Source organism: Dipodomys merriami, unplaced genomic scaffold, assembly GCF_024711535.1.
Source record: "Dipodomys merriami isolate MVZ:Mamm:240054 unplaced genomic scaffold, mDipMer1.0.p SCAF_6, whole genome shotgun sequence".
Lineage (NCBI taxonomy): Eukaryota > Metazoa > Chordata > Mammalia > Rodentia > Heteromyidae > Dipodomys > Dipodomys merriami.
This window is the reverse complement of record NW_027206179.1, coordinates 51,323,131-51,343,067: the sequence shown is the minus strand read 5'-3', so window position 1 is coordinate 51,343,067 and position 19,937 is coordinate 51,323,131.

Sequence of the window (19,937 nt, the reverse complement as noted above, 5' to 3'; positions counted from 1 at the left end):
CTAGAGAAATATATCTACTACAGATCTACTATGATAGCGTGTAGGCGTTACATTGAACATTTTATATCAAATACTGATGAGAAAAAAACATTCTTAAGATCCTTTGAAAATGTGATTCACTTTTAGAAAATGTATATTTATTTTTATCTTAGTTCAGATTCCATAAGCATTGCAACATATTAATATCTGTGTTACAAATAAACATCATATTCCTTAAATTCCTTTTCATTTTTCTTTCATTACAACAATGATGATGAAATATCTCAGATACATTGAAAATTTAAGCCTTTTTTCTTTAAAATAATTATTCTCTATAGCAAAATTATCATAAAATAAATTACATACACATTGAATCATTAAAATACCCATTATATAATTCAAAATTTTGGAAAGTATAATATTTAGAAATTTCTTATTTGAAACAAACAAAGCAGGATATAATTTATAATGTATTTACTCTTGTTTATCATGAGCATTCAAGGTAATATGAGTCAGTATTTCATTTATCTGAAGACTGTATTCTTTTCAATAAGGAGAATAAAAGAAGCTGTCTCTGATGTTATGTCCCTTGCAATGTACTATTTTCACATGAGATTTAACTTTACCCAAGCTAAGCCCAATGTTTAGTTACAAAATATTTAGAATGTCATTTAGTTACAAAAATATTTAAAATATTTAGAATATCAAACATATTCACTTGTTTAGGTTTCCCTTAAATATTTTGAGTGCAGTAGACGAATATAAATGTTTTGCATACATTTACCAATAGCATTTATAAAACAGTGGAACTCCAAGATACAGTCACAAATTTTTTTCTTCCTTGTTGTTTTTAATGTACTATGTGATTTTTTTGTTTCTTTTGTATGTTCTTCTTCCTATGGTATATCCCCCGTTGTCACTGTATTTGATTTTGGTACCTTGCATCTTGTATATACATTTATCTAATTTGGGGAAGGGAAGGGAATAACAAAACGCTGAAACTAGGACATAAGATGACCCATTGCAACAATGATTCTAGCAAGACACTATTTTGGAAATAAACTTTACAACTTCGGCAGGGGAGGTGGGCGAGCAGTGTGGGAAGTAGGGGAGGGAAGAGATAGTAGGAGAAAAACAGAGGGGGTAACAATTTTCGACAAGAAATGTACTTATTACATTACTCATGTAACTGTAGCCCCTCTGTACAGCATCTTTACAATAAAATAAATTAAATGGCCATCCATAAATAAATATAAATCATTTTTACAAGTCACTCTAGAATATGGGAAGACAATGTAAATCCGATGTACTTTTTAGAGGGAAAAGGGGTAAATTCTGTGAGATTCATAGCAGATCATACTTTATTTCAGTAATAATAAAATGATCAGAATGGGATTTCTCAATTAAAAATTTTGGAGGTTTTGTAGGAAACTTAGTAGGGACACTGGACAGAATTTCTGTGTTTAGCAGAGAGAGAGAGAAAGAGAGAGAGAGAGAGAGAGAGAGAGAGAGAGAGAGAGAGAGAGAGAGAGAGAGAGAGAGAGAGAGAGAGAGAGAGAGAGTGTACAAAAAACCTATTGGTGATAAAATGTTAAAAGAAATATCTTTGCTGGGAGAAATGCATTATGCTTCAAAATGTTCAAAACAGTGAGAATCCACAGGATGTCAAATACACAGCAATACAATGGAACAAACTAAACCTACAGATCAGGCAAGCACTGAGGTGTAGAAAGCCTGTGAACACTAATAGAAAGTTTCACTGCACCAGCGGATATCATTCAGCCCAACAAAAGCAATCTTCTGAATAACAGGAATACCATTAAGGAAAAGTCATAATTACATGGGTGGATACTTCATACTATGAATCCTACAGGACCATCTAAGTCCTTCTATGATGCATATTATAGATACCACGGAAGAATGTCTTCCTCACAAATAAATAGAGTCTGAGAGCAGAAAAAAAGAAGATACAATGTAGCACACAGAAATATTCAGTGTGACTAGGATGTTGTAGGCAGCATTAAACACTCTAACATTAGGAGGCAGCAATGGATGAATGTATCTTTGTTGAACCCATTTAATATGGTAATGAGAAATATATTGCTATAGATGACATCTGGAAAGTAATAGAAAAAAGGCACAAAGTGACTAAAAATGATGATAAAATGTAGATTTATTCTTCCTCTAAAAATAGTAAGTTTATTATGGTCACACTATTTTTTGACTACACAGAATTAAAATTACGACCTAGAATGGGAAGATCTATGTGGAGTAAATAAAACTATTACCACTTGTTGTTAACCAAACACTGTTATCACCTGGTGAGCCAACCAGTTAGCGTGTTTTTCTTTTCTTCAAGAAAGTAAAAACTGGTCACAACAGCATAATAATTGCTTGTAACACCTATAGGACCGTAATGTTTTATTTCCTCATATTTACTATAGATTTAAAGAACAGTAGGCGTATGAGAATGAGATTTTTGCATATATTATTTTAGATTAACTTTGGCAAAGCAAAAAGTATGTTGTTCATTAAGTACTTTCTTAATACAATGTGTGTGTGTGTGTGTGTGTGTGTGTGTGTGTGTGTGTGTGTGTGTGTGTGTGTGTGTTGATACTGAGACTTAAGCTTAAGGCCTCATAATCTTACCCCAGTCCCCAACCCTTTCATGGCTAGTGCTCTAACCATTTGCACTATGTCTCCACTTCAGCTTTTTTTCCACCCACAATTTTCAGGCTGTGCACTAGCTCACAATCTTTTTTTTCTCATAGGAAAAGAAATTTTCAGATCAATTTGAGGGTTAAGCTATCTTTACTGCTTCCATAAATTTTACCTTAACCTGGATGAATATCTACAATTAACTTCTATCATTTTCATTTTTTAACTCATGACTGATCGAATTCATTCTTTAACATTATGACATTTAATTTTCATTTGAAAGCTCTGTTAAAAATAATACTTTCTTGAAGATCACTAAATCATTTATTTGATGTTAACTCAAGTGTTTCTTCTTCTTTTTGTTTGTTTGTTTTTGAGTGATCTACACTAAGCCCTTACCACAATCAGTCTCTAGTCTCTTGGTATTTGTAGCATAAATCACTCTTGCTATTTATCTGAACATGCCACTGAACATGCTTGAATCCCTAAATTAATGCTTTTCTCCACGTACAGTTTAAATTTAAGAATGACGATTTCATTCCTTAATTCGTGAGCATTGCCTCAGGACTTTCATGGACTCCAATTCTTTCTGTGCTCATAATTTAATTCCTGATTCCCAGATGTATGTAGGTATTTCTTCTCCCATCTCCAAAATGAGGACCCCAACTGATTCTCTCAAAATGCCAGATAAATAATAGAGCATGCAGTTTTAAACGTTTCTAACATACTGTAATTTTCTATTTTTATATCCATTCATATTCCTAAGTTGAGTCACTGCCTACCTGCCATTCTCACTCCCAAGCATCTATTTCTTTTTTTAAAAATGAATTTATTTATTTCGTGAAGGTCACTTACACAGGAATAACAGTTACATAATTCAGGTAATGAGTACATTTCTTTTTGCACAGTATCCCCTCTTTCCTCATTTTCTCCCAATTTTTCCCTCTCAACCACCCTCGCCCCCACAAATTATGCAGTTCATTATCAACATAGTGTCTAGTGAGTTTCACTGCTGCGTTTTTCACCCTTTGTTCCACCATTTTTGTGCTCCACTTTACCCTCACCAAGATAGATAAATTTACATACAGAACACATCTATTTCTTAATGATTTACCAATGTCTAGGCAGTACTAGAGCTCAGATCCTTTCCACAGCCCAGGTGCTATGTGTAGAAGCAGGCAAATGATAGTAGTGTTATTAGCGTGAATTTAATTATTAATACACTGAAACAATGAGCATTGATACTGTGGCAATTGAGAATATTATATTATTGGAGAAAAATAGTTTTGCTTCTAATGTGACTGTGAAAACTATGAACAATTTTAAGTTCAAATGCTATACAGCAGCTTGCCTAATATTAGAATATTTTTCAAGGAAGGTATAGATTTCCTAAATGCGATTCTAGATCTTGACTATTTTAGATAGCTTCGAAGAAAGGACAGAGCTGTTATTAGAAGTGAAAGGTATTGAAAGGTATAGCAAGTGGCAATTCTTACTTAGTGTTATAAATTCTTAGGCTACTTTTCCCTATGATGCATTGTTTTTACTTCTGCAATTGTTCAGTATTTCAGCTTGCCATTCCAATATGTGCGCACAAAGGACTGTGAATGGGTGGCTACTCCTGTGCATTCTAAGTCTGCATTTATAACACAGATGTCAATCATGCGGTCATTACACAGGGTCATGCCAACTTCAAATCTCTCTGTTTCAATTTCTATGTAAGAAAAATGTATTATGCAAAATGAAGAATTGGCAGTCAAGAGGTAAATGCTGCTAAATGTCAGTTGACAAAATCATGAGAACTTGTTTGTGGGAAAGTATATATTTTTCTCTATGAAAGAGTATAAGTGGGGAAAGAGCCTTCTAAAGAAGAGGAACAAAACTCTGAATTAACTAAGTTTCTTGGAAGCAAGTCTCTTCTGAAAAACAGAACGTGGTCACATGAAACTTTTTTCCAGTAGTGAAGGAAAGTTGTCTGAATTTAATATTTTTTTAATTGTGAAAATACCGTACAGGGGGGTTAAAATTACATGGGCAAGGTAATGAGTACATTTCCTATCAAGCATTGGAGCCTCCTCCTTTGTTTCCCCTTCCCATCCCTTCCCATCTCCCCAGCACCAAAGTTATAAAGTTCGTTTTTGACATAATAACTTGCACTTCTCATTGTTGCAATGGGTCCACGTGTATCCCTATTTAAACAATTGGTTTTTTCTGTTCCCCTCCACAAATCATAACAACATCAAATACAGTGAAAGCAGGAGTTATACCGTGGGGGAGGGACATACAAAGCAACAAAGAAATAATCTTATAAATGTGTTAGAAAAAATTGCATGAAAGAAAAAAACATTTCAACATATATCTTAGGGTTCATTTCCCTAGCATCAACTTATCCGACCTTTTCTGCTTGACTCAGATATATACTAGTAATTGCAAATAAGGGAAAACATGGGACCTATGTTTCTTTGGGCCTGGCTTACTTCACTTAATATAATTTTTTCCAAGTTTTTCCATTTCCTAACAAAGGGGGCAATGTCATTCTTTCTGATGGAGGCATAGAATTCCATTGTGTATATATACCACATTTTCTTGATCCACTCATCTACTGAGGGGCATCTGGGTTGGTTCCATATCTAAGCTATGGTAAATAAGGCTGCAATAAACATAGACGTGCTAGTAGCTTTACTGTGGTCTTGTTTGTGAACATTTGGGTAAATGCCCAAAAGTGGGATTGCTGGGTCATAGGGGAGCTCTATGTGAAGTCTTTTGAGGAACCTCCATACTACTTTCCAAAGTGGTTGAACAAGTTTACACTCCCACCAACAATGAAGTAAGGTTCCCTTCTGTCCACATCCCCTCCCGCATCTGTTGTTATTAGAGTTCTTGATTTTTGCCATTCTAACTAGGGGGAGGTGGTATCTCAATGTTGTTTTGATTTGCATTTCTTTTATGGCTAGGGATGTTGAGCATTTCTTCATGTGTCTATTGGCCATCCTTCTTTCCTCTTCAGAGAAGTGTCTCTTTAAGTCTCTAGCCCACTTATTTATTGGGCAGCTTTTTCTTTGAAGATTTGTTGTAGGAGGATTTAATTTTTTGAGTTCCAAGTATATTTTAGATATGAGACCCTTGTCTGTTGTATGGCTAGTGAAGATCTTCTCCCAATCCGTGGGCTTTCTATTCATCTTGCTAGCTATGTCTTTTGCCATGCAGAAGCTCTGCAATTTCATGCAATCCCATTTGTCCAACCTTTCTTTGATATGTTGTGTTTCTGAGTCTCTATTAAGAAAATTTCGGCCTGTGCCAAGAAGACCTAGAGTTTCTCCTATTCCATCCTGTAATGTCTTCAGAGTGTCTGCTTTGAATGAGTACATTTCTTATCAAGAATTTTTGCCTCCTCCTTTGTTTCCCCGTCCTATCCCTTCCCATCCCCCACCTCGTCCCCGCCTCATCCCCCCAACCCCACCTGCCAAAGATGTAAAATTCATTTTTTGACATAACGACTTGTACCTCTCATTGTTGCAATGGGTCCACCTGTATTCCTATTTAAACGATTTGTTTTTGCCCTTCCCCTCCACAAATTATACCAACATTAAATACAGTGAAAACAGGGGTTATACTGTGGGGGAGACATACAAAGCAATAAAGAAATAATCTTATAAATGTGTTAGATACATATTTGGGGTTCATTTCACCTAACATCAACTTATCTGACCTGTTCTGCTTGTCTCAGACATATACTATTATTGCAAATAAGGGAAACCATGGGACCTATGTTTCTTTGGGCCTGGCTTACTTCACGTAATATAATTTTTTCCAAGTCTTTCCATTTCCTAACAAATGGGGCAATGTCATTCTGTCTGATGGAGGCATAGAATTCCATTGTGTATATATACCATATTTTCTTGATCCATTCATCTACTGAGGGGCATCTGGGTTGGTTCCATATCTTAGCTGCAACAAACATAGTCGTGCTGGTAGCTTTAGTATGGTCTTTTTTGTGATCATTTGGGTAAATACTCAAAAGTGGGATTGCTGGGTCATAGGAGAGCAATATGTGGAGTCTTTTGCGGAACCTCCATATTACTTTCCAAAGTGGTTGAACAAGTTTACACTACCACCAACAATTCAGTAAGTTTCCCTTCTGTCCACCTGAATTTACTATTATAGCCCCAAATTATTACTAAATCATCATCATAATATACTCTCTGGGGGGTGGGGGTGTTGATCCTGGAGCTTAAACACAAAGCCTGGACACTGTCTCTGAGCTTTTGTGCTCAAGGCTAGCCTTGTACCAATTGAGCCACAGCCCTTTTTCCAGATTTTTGGTAGTTATTTAGAGATGAGTCTCAAGGACTTTCGTCCCTGGGCTATTTTCAAGTGTGAGCCTCAGATCTCAGCATCTTGAGTAGATGGAATTATAAGCATGAGCCACCATGCCTGGCTATTAATACACATTTGAAGAAATATTCATTTTATGACCATATAAGATGGTGCTAAGCAAAATAAACTCCAAGGCATAGACACAAGAGTTTTTTTTCTTTGTTGTTGTTTTTTAATGTTTTATGTGATTTATTTTTTCTTTTGTGGTTTTCCCCTTATGGTTTATCCCCTGTTGTCACTGTATTTGGTTTGATTTTGGTACCCTGGGTACTGTATAAACAATTTTCTGAATTAGGGAAGGGAAGGGGGACAATAGAATGGTGAAACAAAAGACAAAGAGGGAACCAATGCAACAGCGATACTCACAAGACAATATGTTGGAAATTATCTTTACAAAGGGAGGGGGGGTTGAAGGTGAGAGAAAGTGGGAGAAAAATGAGGGAAGGGGTAACAAGTTCAACAAGAAGTGTACTCACTACTTATATAATTGTATCCCCTCTGTACATCACTCTGACAATTAAAATTTTTAAAAAGAAAGAAGGTATAAGGGAGCTAAAACAATAAAATGGAACAAAGACAGCCTCTTCAGTAAATGGTGTTGGCAAAATTGGTTAACTACCTGTAGAAAACTAAAGCTAGATCCTTATATATCACCCTGCACCAGAATCAACTCCAAATGGACCAAAGACCTTGAAGTCAAAGCAGACACTCTGAAAACATTACAGGATGGAATAGGAGAAACCCTAGGTCTCCTTGGCTCAGGCCAAAATTTTCTGAAGAGAGACTGGGAAACACAACAAATCAAAGAAAGGTTGGACAAATGGGATTGCATGAAGTTGCAGAGCTTCTGCATGGCAAAGGACATAGCTAGCAAGATCAATAGAAAGCCCATGGATTGGGAGAAGATCTTTACTAGCCATACAACGGACAAGGGTCTCATATCTAAAATATACTTGGAACTCAAAAAATTAAATCCCCCAACAACAAATCCTCAAAGAAAAAACTGCCCAATAAATAAGTGGGCTAAAGACTTAAAGAGAAACTTCTCTGAAGAAGAAAGAAGGATGGCCAATAGACACATGAAGAAATGCTCAACATCCCTAGCCATAAAAGAAATGCAAATCAAAACAACATTGAGATACCACCTCACTCCAGTTAGAATGGCAAAAATCAAGAACTCTAACAACAGATGCTGGAGGGGATGTGGACAGAAAGGAACCTTACTTCATTGTTGGTGGGAATGTAAACTTGTTCAACCACTTTGGAAAGTAGTATGGAGGTTCCTCAAAAGACTCCACATAGAACTCCCCTATGACCCAGCAATTCCACTTTTGGGCATTTACCCAAATGTTTACAAACAAGACCTCACTAAAACTACCAGCACAACTATGTTTATTGCAGCATTATTTACCATAGCTAAGATCTTGAACCAACCCAGATGCACCACAGTAGATGAGTGGATCAAGAAAATGTGGTATATATACACAATGGAATTCTATGCCTCCATCAGAAAGAATGACATTGCCCCATTTGTTAGGAAATGGAAAAACTTGGAAAAAATTATATTAAGTGAAGTAAGCCAGGCCCAAAGAAACATAGGTCCCATGGTTTCCCTTATTTGCAATATCTAGTATATGTATGAGTCAAGTGGAAAAGGTCTGATAATGTGATGTTAGGAAAATGAACCCTTAGATATGTATTTTAATGTTTTTTTCTTTCATGCATGTGTTTCTAACACATTTATAAGATTATTTCTTTGTTGCTTTGTATGTCCCTCCTCCACAGTATAACCCCTGCCTTCACTATATTTGATGTCAGTATGACTTGTGGAGGAGATGGTGAAAAACAAGTCGTTTAAGGATACAGGTGGACCTGTTGCAACAATGAGAAGTACAAGTTGTCATGTCCAAAATGAGCTTTACAACGTCGGTGCGGGGGGGGGGGGGGGAGGAGAAGGATTGGGATGGGGGGGAGGGGGGAGGCTGGGAAGGGATGAGAAGGATAAACAAAGGAGGCTGCAATGCTTGGTAAGAAATGTACGCATTATCCTGCCCATGTAATTGTAACCCCTCTGTACAGTATGTTCACAAATAAAATAAAATAAAAAGATATTACTCCATTCAAATTAAAAAAAAAAAAAAGAAATGTACTCATTTCCTTGTCCATGTAATTGTAACCCCTCTGTATGGTATTTTCACAATAAAAAATATATTGAAAAAAAAGAAAAAAATATTTTTTAAATTAAGTAATTTTAAAAACTACAAAAGATTGGGAGACAACTATAGTATTATACTAGTACAATATTTTAGCTCTAAGAATAAAAATCTGTAGAAAGAAATATTCTCTTCAAATGAGTATAAAAATTCCAAGCTCAAGTATATTTTATCCACCTTTTTATTTTACTTTTTTAAACATAGAAATGCTACTGTATGTATATGATAGTATACTATATATTACTTTAAGAAATAATTACTTTATGCATTGATATATACTTTATGAAATCAATTGTATACATTGTGATACCTCTCTGTGTCATCTTTCTGTGTCTTTAACTTAATTCCATTGTTCTGGTTGTTCTTTACATCACTACCATCATACATAAATTACTAAAGTATTAACTATTGTTATTATTTGACAGAGTAGTTGTTATTATTATCTTTCTTTTGTATGTATCATTGGTTTATTTTTATTTTACATATGTTATTTCCAGATAAGACCATGTTCTCTATTAACAAATTGCCTTGTATTTTTGTTATAATTTCAAGAAAATATATTTTTTTTTGTTTTGGTCAGTCATGGGGCTTGAACTCAGGGCTTGGGCACTATCCCTCAGCTCTTCAGCTCAAGAGAGTGCTCTACTGCTTGAGCCACAGCACCACTTCCAATTTTCTAGTAGTTTATTGGAGATAGGAGTCTCACAGAGTTTACTGTCCGGGCTAGCTTTGAACCATGATCCTCAGATCTCAGCTTCCTGAGTAGCTAGGATTATAGGCATGAGCCACCGGTGCCCAGCTGGTGAAGGAAATTTTTAAATAAGATTTGGCCAGGACTTCCACTTCACATATTTTGACTTATTCTTCTTGGTTTTATTCAGATGCAAGTGGACTGCTTTGTAGGTTCCAGCATACTTCATACCTTGTAATGAAAAACTAACTGGCTACTTTTCCCTTCTGCTTAGTCTCAGATCCTCTGTATTTGTTCTTTGTAGACTGACAAATATTATGTATAGCAATCATCTCAAGGAATAAGACCATGGTAAATAATTTCTACCTTCTTGAAAGTAAAATCCTATATGACAGAATCTTTCATCTAGGCTATACACATACTATCCACTTGCCTCCCAGAACCTGTGTGAGATTTGATAGAGAACTCCAATGTTTATACCAAAGTAAAAATGACATCCAAGACTCTTATATAAGATGACATAATAGTTGAAATATATTTATTATTTATAATACTTAATATGTTGTGAATGATATGCAAATCATTTATACTACACTGTTTTATTAAAAATGAGAAAACAATTACAATTGCACATTGTCAACACACACATCATATATGAAAAAAATGTTAATTCACATTTGGTTGAATCTGTGGTTATAAAACCTAGGGATACAGAAGTCTGGCTGAGCTCTACTGAATAGAACAGTTAGAGGCCAGCCAACATTCAAGGAGAAAGGCACTAGATCCCCTTTCATGGGACAAAGACCTAGCAAAGAATTGGTAGCAATCTTTACCATAGTTTCTCCAACCACAAATTATTTACATTCTTCTAAGGTATCAAAATCCTTCTCCATAAACACTCAAATTCTCACTCCATTACAGCTCTAGATCAAGATAATGAATAGTGTATTTTCCCACATGAGACGTAGTGCATAATAAAGGATTAGCATTCAACCAATACTTATTTGTGATGGTACATTAGATGTTGAATTATTACACCTCGAAAAACTTTGTCAAGTTTATATTTCCTCAACTCATTCCAATTTTCACCACTACTTTCAGCCAATTTCATCACTGTGCAATTTCTACTTATGCTTACACAGATTTCATCTCCTTTCTAATTCCATTTACGTTTTCTTTCATAATTGAATATGACTGTTTAATGTCCTCACATTCTCTTTTTCTTTTCTTTTTGTTGGGGATGGGGGTGTAAGATAAGTGTTCATCCCTTAAGCCATGCATCTAGCCCCTTTTTTGCATTGGCTAGTGTCTAGGATGGGCCTCAATGTCTGCTCAGGCCACCTTGGACTGTTATCTTTCTATTTCTACTTCCTTATGTTACTGAGAATGACAAGTGCATGCCCCTATGCCTAGCCATTGAGATTCCCACATTGCTGGGATAACGAGCATGTACCATTATATCCCATCATTAATTTGAATCTCATGAACTTTCATGCTCAGGCTGGCCTTCAACCACAATCTCCTGATTTTACCCCTCTTGTAGCTAGGATTAGAGGCTTGAGTACCTGCCCCAACCATATTATATTTATATACCGTAAGCATATTTGTAAGAGTATGCTCTTAGGACTCTAGAGTCTTATTTAATTCCCTCTTTGTGTAGCTTTGTCAAGCACTGATTCACCTGAAATATTTTTCATGTTTTCTGGTTGGAGCCTTTCCAGGGCCTAGGCATGTAGTATTCCTACATAAATGACATACACTTTTCCTGACCCTGTTCTAGACCAAACAATCACTTAGAGAAACTGTGTGTTTCTACATCCAACTATGAGGCAAACTGATAGTAGTGTGCAGTCCGAGTATTGTTCCCATTTAACTTAGTATGCTCTGGGCCGCATGGCTCATCTTCTGGATGTGGCTGACCCTCTCAGAAGAAATATGGGCCATGGCTCACCCAGATCCCCTTTGTGACCTTCCATATTGTGGGAGAATAGGAATCCAAGAGGACACCATGCCCTCTGCTACCTCACTGACTATAAATTATCCCCCAATATCTCTAATAACCTTATACCTTTACATATTATATTACATATATATGAAACTATATATTTTATACATGTAAAATATATTACTCTGTATGCTATATACCTATAATTATTCCATATGCTGTATATGATTCCACATTACTCTATATGCTTAATATACATTTACTCCATATACTCTATAGGGTACCACTGACCCTATATAAACATATCATTCAATGAAATAAAGAGCAAATACTCCGTTTTCCCCCTCAATTTAAAATAATTGTATTTACTTGAAATGGAAATATTACCCTGGTGTAATTAAAACTAAAAATTTCTGAACAAGGGCTAGTTTCTCATCCATGTAATCCTAGATGTTTGGAAGGCTGAGATTATGAGGATTGTGCTTCTAAACCAGTTGGGCAGAAAAGGTTCCACAGGACCCTTTCCTGACCCCTAGCTGAATACCTGGGCATCTGTCCTCACAAGTCCCATGGTAGCTGAGATAAGACAAGTCCTCCTTTTATACCCATCAGGGCAGAGTAGTCTGGGATATCACGTGGGAGAGAAAGGAGCTGTAAATGCTGCTGTAACTATGGGAAGTCTGAGGTAGACCATGTGGCACAAGTGCATACTTGAAGGTGTGGTTGGAGGAAAGGTTTAGAGATAGAACTTCAGTTTATGCAAATGCAAGGCCTTAACAAACCACAAAAACCCACATTAAATCTTTATGGAACTAATCCTATATGATTTTTTTTCTCTTTAGTTGGTTCATGTAGAAAGAATTAGGCTTTGCAAAGTTCAGTGATTTGCATTGAAAATTTTAAAACAATAATGTAATTTGTTTAGTGGAAAATTTTACATTGTGTTTCATAATAAAATTAATTTTGAATTAATTTTATTTTTATAGCATCTACTAGAAATGAAAAAATAAAAAATGCATTATTTTCAAAATATAATATATTATCTTATCAAGTTAACTTTGACTTTGTTTTGACAGTTCTACTTTAGTGTGTATATTTGGAGGTTCTCTGTCAGAAATGTAAGAATTATATTTTAGGAGATGTCTGACTTTTTTTGTCAACATGAAGTAGCTTCTGACACAGCCTTTCACAATCCATTAATTACCATTCACAACACTCATATCATTAGAATATGAATTGACCTAAAAGGCCTGGCCATCTGTTCGTTTATACATAACAGATCATATCTATGTAACTTATAAGGCATTTCATCACATTATAGTCAACTTTTATACAGATATAATGTTAAAATGAAGGACCTTAGAAACAATAAAACAATTAGAAACTTTTCTTGTATTTGAATCTTACTGGAATATAAAATGTTAGATATATAAGATTTTTAAAAGTTATATTTTTCAGCCAGTCATGAACAGAAAATCCCAATTCTAATATAATACCTAATAAACTTTTGTAAAAAGTAAGACATTTAATGATTTCTTTATACTTACAAAAATATTCTATCCACAGATTTGTCATTATTCCTGTGGAAATCTGTATCAGTCGCCTGACCTGTTCTCTATAGAGCATCTTAACTTGTTAAAATGTGGAGCAAGATTTTTTTTTTAATTTGAAGTAGCCATATAGTTATATTGGATGAAATTTGAAAACAAATGTGATAACAGGTGTATATCATAAAATTAAATGTAAACACTAATGGCTATTCCTATGACATAAAAATAATACTTTTTATTCCATGTGTTTTATTTACTCCTGTTTTATTTTCATTTGATACTGTTTGCTTGAAAACATAATAGCTACTCAAAGACTACTTGATCCTGGTCATTGTTTTCCTGAATAAAACTGACTGGCAGTGTTTCATTATAAAGATGTATATGAAGGATATATTTGTTGAAAGCATTTGCATTTAAATATCTTGTACTATACTCCCACCACCAAAGCACCTTAATAAAAGAGCAAGGGGTGACAGTGATCAAGATGCATAGTACCCATAAAATGACAAGCAAAACTGGAGTCTCTTTGAGTGACTATTTAAAGATAATTAAAAAACACTTCATGTTGAAAAACATTCTTAATTCAATATACTTCAGAATGATTTATTTCCAATGATTTTTTCATTATCACACTAAGTTTTGATTTATAGAAACATTCTAATGCAGGATATACTTATTTTTTCATTGTATTTTTAAATGTTGTTACTGGCTACTTCTCTCTATTATTTTCTCCAGTGAAATCAATTCTCTTCTCATGTTCTCCCAGCACACCACTGATTGACTATCTGCACCTTCCATGTCAACATTAATGCTGGTACTGCATTTTGTTCTGCATTCACTATTCTGATTTCTTTTGATTTACTTCCAAACTGGACAATTAGTTTTCAAGAAGTAGATCTCTAGGTCAAGACTTTGTACTTAGTTAGTGAATTTTCAGTAAAACTGATATCTGCAACACAGACTGAACATTTATGCATATCTTAAAGTGGCTTTTAAGGATTAAATGAGGTATGTAAGCCACATAACAAGTGTGGTCTATTAGCCATTGTTATCAAACAGGTATGCTAGTAAGATGGTAAGTAGACTTCTATAGAACAACATTAATATTCTAGAATGACTTTGTTATGAATTGTCATCAGAGTGACTTTAATATTTTGCTTATTGATGACCCAATTCTAGTAATTAACATTAACTACAGTTTATAAAAATATATACATCGGTAGTAGATTTATATGACACAGCCATAAGGAAGATTTGAAACTCCTACTGTTTCATAGTGCTAAAATGCAACACCTCATTAAAGCAAATTAATATGTCCACATGTTTCTAAAGAGAACATTATAATCTGGCTGTCTATTACTCTATCAATGTTTACAACTCTATTTACTGCATCTCTAGGCTATTGTTTTATTTTTAAATCACCCAGATGGAGTACAATGTTGGCAAATAGATATTCAAGAACCACAATGAATAAAGAAAACCAGGAAATACTTCTGTAAAACAATGGCCTGCTTATCAACAACTCAGATTATAATTACAAATTCATGCTCATAAGGTTTATGTGTCTCATATTATTTAGTTTTCCATATTATAATAGATATAAGTTTCTCAGATTACTTTTGTTGTTGCTGTGTGCATAAACATGGCTTTTAAAAAATGTTCTTTTGTATTTCATGATGAATACAGTAGAAAGAGTAAAATTAGAGAAAGGTGACCTATCAATTGAGGCCTAACATTTTGCCAGAGCTATTTCTTAATTATTTAAACATTTCTGTCATAATAATAAATTTTTTCATTCTACTATTATAAAAAAGATAATACTCAATAAATTACCTTAAGAAAACAGCTTCAGAAATTTTACTGTACTTGAGAATATGATAGATTAAATTTTAAACATTAATGGATATAGTTAATACAGGGTGGTGTGATTGAACAAGAAAACATAAATTACAGGATTGTACTACTTTCTTTGTCTAGTTGTACTCTGAAAATCTTTAATAACAAAATTTAATGAATTATAAATTAGCCCTGTGAAAGAGAAAATGATTTCTACATATACTCTATTCTTCTAAAGGCTAGAACATAGGTAACTCTCATGTAAAGGTTAAGACATAAATATATATCATTTAAACAGAGAATAATTTCATATTTTGCATTTATTACTATTATAAATAGTTCTATTTCATCATGAAGATACTGTACTGTAGATAGTTAATGTCATAGAATTAAAATTTTTAGTCATTTCTAGAAGTGTAATAGGCATTATGGCTACAATTACATTTTTAAGAATGATTTTTATTAATGAGTTATGGTTGTCATAGCAGAATACAACAACATACTGGTGTATTTAAATATAACAGAATTTCCAAGAGTCCTATAAGACTGGAAGCTAGTCCAAAGCTGTGGCTGGAATGGGTCTAATGCCTTTGTTCTGCTTGGCTTGAAGACAGCCACTTTACTGTACTCTTAAATCATCATGTTTTGATCTCAGACAAAAGATGCTTGCTCCTTTTCTAATGATGACATCAGTTACATTGAATCAGGTCACCTTTATTTTACTTTATTTATCACTGTAAAGTGCAATCTCCAAATTATCACCTTGAAGATTTATGGTTTAAACATATAAATTTGGGGATGTTCAATTCTGATCATAACATCACATAAAAGAATGTATTTCTTCAGAATGACTCAGGAATGTGGACTCATGGAAAAGATGCTAATCATTTAGAAGTCTTGTGGGGGAAATAAACTACAGAATAGATGAGAGCTTAACATGCTGAAGTATTTTTAACTAAATTAAACATTTATAAATGAAAAAATGGCCATTATTGTACATAGAAATCACAAGAAGAGTAAAAACCTTGGCCAGGATATTCTTAGGATAGTCTATCATAATTATATAGACACATATATATGTACATATACATATATATGTATGCATATATACATGCATATACATATTATATGTATACAGATAATATATATACATGTATACATATATGTCTATATACATAAAGTGTGCATACCTAAATAGCAAACTGAGCAGAAGGTCATGTGTAGGAAACAATTTGTTGTATTAAAAGCAAACTGAAAAACAAATATGTCTTTAAAAAGCTTTTAAAAATCAATCTTTTTTATTGTGAAAATACTATACAGAGGAGTTACAATTACATGGGCAAGATAATGAGTACATTTCTTATCAAGCATTGTAGCCTCCTCCTTCCCATCCCTTCCCATCCTCCCCCCACCACCCCACCCAATCCTCCCCGCCTCCCACCCCCTTACCCCCCCACCCCCGCATGAAAGTTGTAAAGTTCGTTTTCAACATAATGACTTGTACTTCTCATTGTTGCAATGGGTCCACCTGTATCCCTAGTTTTAAACAATTTGTTTTTCCCTTCCCCTCCACAAATTTTACCGACATTAAATACAGTGAAAGCAGGGGTTATACTGTGGGGGAGGGACATACAAAGCAACAAAGAAATAATTTTATAAATGTGTTAGAAACAATCACATGAAAGAAAAAAAATTTGAATATATATCTTATGGTTCATTTCCCTAACATCAAATTAAATCCCTATAACTTAGTATAATGCTTGACATATTGCAAATATTTTATACATATTTTAATGCATTTGTTGATTAATACAGGGTTGAGGAAGTAAATCAAATTTTTGTTTGATTTACATAAAGGTTATTAGTACTATCAATTGATTGATTTAATATTTAATAATTTTTTACTCTACTGGCCAAGGTAAACTAAGAATCTTAATCAGACTAAGAGACCATGATACAGAGGTATATTCACTTTTATGGATTGATCAAATATTGTAATAGATCCTTACACATGTCACTGAAGTGAATCAAAATCATAGAAGAATACACAACTAACTAGATCTGGAAGTCTCTGAGAAGATATTACAGAGGCTAGGAACACTTCGATACACTTCCAAGTACGGGCAGGAAAGAGATTTAATGAAATTGGACAAAAAAGTTCACAAAAGCAATCACTGCAGAGGCCTAAAGAAGTGTAATGTGTTCAAGTACATGATTGTTTTGTGAAAAGGAGTTTTAGGGAAATGGACAAGAGGTCATTCTATATTGATAGACTGGATTTAGTCTGCAAAAGATTTCCAATTCTACCCTTTAGCACAAAGTCAATAACATTTCCTGTTAAAAGCAAAATAGTAAATATCTTAGGTTTTATGAGACATGATCTCTGTCTCAGCTGCTTACTGGTACCATCCATTGTAGTGTAAAAAAACCATAGACCATATGTACATAAGTACATGGGTATATTTCTATCATATTTTATTTACATATAAAGGAAATGGACCGTAGTTTCTACAAGCTGCTCTAACATATAAGTTAGGAAATACAACAGCACAACCTATTTGATCTTTTCACTCTCAATATTCTTTCATACACTTCCAGGGATAGGGTTGGGTCACAGGGCAAAAGAGTAGACAATTGAAGAGGAGAAGAGAGGGGAAACACAGATAAGAATCCAAAGTATGTCCTATGAAATTAAGAAGAATGAAGAAAGGGATGAGTAAGGGAGGGATGGGTGAGAATGTTGAAAGGAGTGATATTGATCCAAAGTATATTGTATTCATAAACTGCTTTGTTAAATGGCAACTCCATTGTACAAGTACTTAAAGATTTTTTTAATGATTAGATAAATAGAAAATACAAAAGTAAGTCTTTCTAGTCCCAGAGAAATGTGTTAAGACTAAATGAGAACATAGATGCTTGTTGTTCACATCTGTAATCCTAGCTATTCAAGTGGCTGAGAGCTGAGGATCAGGGTTCAAAACCCACCTGAGAGGGCAAGTCTGTGAGACTCTTAACTCCAATTAATGAGCAAAATACTCAAAGTGGAGCTGTGTCTCAAGTAGTAGAAGACTAGCCTCGAGGGATACAAAAAAGTTCAGGGAGAGCACCAAGCTGAGATCAAGCCCCAAGACCAGTACAAACAAATAAAAATAAAAGTAATTAGAAGAAAAAAACAGAAAAATAAAGTCTTAATGGGCTCACTTCACCTCCTCAGACCAAGTATTTCATAATGAGTATTTTTAAGACAGTGGCTGCTGTTCACTTCCTAGTTGGAGGTAATTTTCTGGTCTGCCAACCAACTTCTCACTTCCCCTTCCTACAAACATATCATCTCATGAAATTGTCACTTCAGTTACCATGCTACAAGCATTGGTAGATGAAACAAATTTTCACTTTACTATGAGAAGACCAAAAAGTGAGTTTCTACCAAGGTAAAAAAGTTCATGAAGCCAACTGTTTCAAAAGAAACTCGAGGCTGCAGGGTATCATAGTGGCTATAGTTAGTAGCAATGTATTGCAGCCTTGAAATTATTAAGAAAATAGAACTTCAGTGTTCTCACCATCACAGACACCAACAATAAGAAAACTGTCAACAGGGGAAAAACCATGGGGTGGGGAGACAAGAAAAAAGAAATCACGTAGTACCTAAAAAACAACAACAACAAAGAAAAACCCCTGGGTATTATATACAAGTATCTATCTGAATTAGAGGGGGGAAGGGGAACAAACAAATGGTAAGACAAAGGCCAAGGAGGGAACCAATGAAGCAGTGATACTCACAAGACAGTATGTTGGAAATGATCTGTATTACTTGGAGGTGGGATGGGTGGAGAGTGGAGAAAAATGAGGGAAGGGTTAACAAGTTCAACAAGAAATATAATCACTACCCTACTTATGCAACTGTAACTCCTATGTACATCACCTGACAATATAATTAAAATTTAAATTAGAAAAAAGAAAGATCTGGAGCCAGTGGTAAAGCTGAGTAAGCTTCATAAATATTTTTGTAGTACTTCAGGATGATTCCCAAATGAATAATTTTGAATAAGTAACAGTTTTAAAAAACCAGTAAGCGTATATTGTCCTTTTAAAAGGCTTGAGTCACTCATTCTACAATGGATAGATATGTCAAGATATCATTCTGTTTACCATACATTTCTAGATTTTACTTGTTAATTAAAAGCCTATGAAGAGCCACACCTGTAAACTTAGCAATTCAAGAGGCTGAGATTAGGAGAATCAAGGTTCAAGGACAATTGGTAGGAAATTATAAGACAAGATTGCCAAAATAACTGAAAAATAAAAGCTGACCTAGGGATCTGACTCAAGTGGTAGAGCAAGCTAAGCAACGATGAGGCACTAAATTAAAACCTTGCAAAAGGAAAGGAAGAGAAGGGAAGGGAAGAGGAAGGGAATAGAGGGGAAAGTGCTAATCTGATGGAAATGAGAACAAGGACATGTTGTGTGAGGCACAACCAGAGAGTATAGAGTTGCCATAACAGAGTCCATTGCAGAGAAAAAGCCATATTTAACTTTTGATTATAAAACACTTATGTACCAACCATGTAGAGAAGAAAAGACAATAAAAATAATTAAAATTTAAGAATACCATTTTCTTTGCAAATAAGCAAATATTTTTTGCCTTTAAGACCTATGGAAACAGAATATTTAATTATTATAAAGTTAAA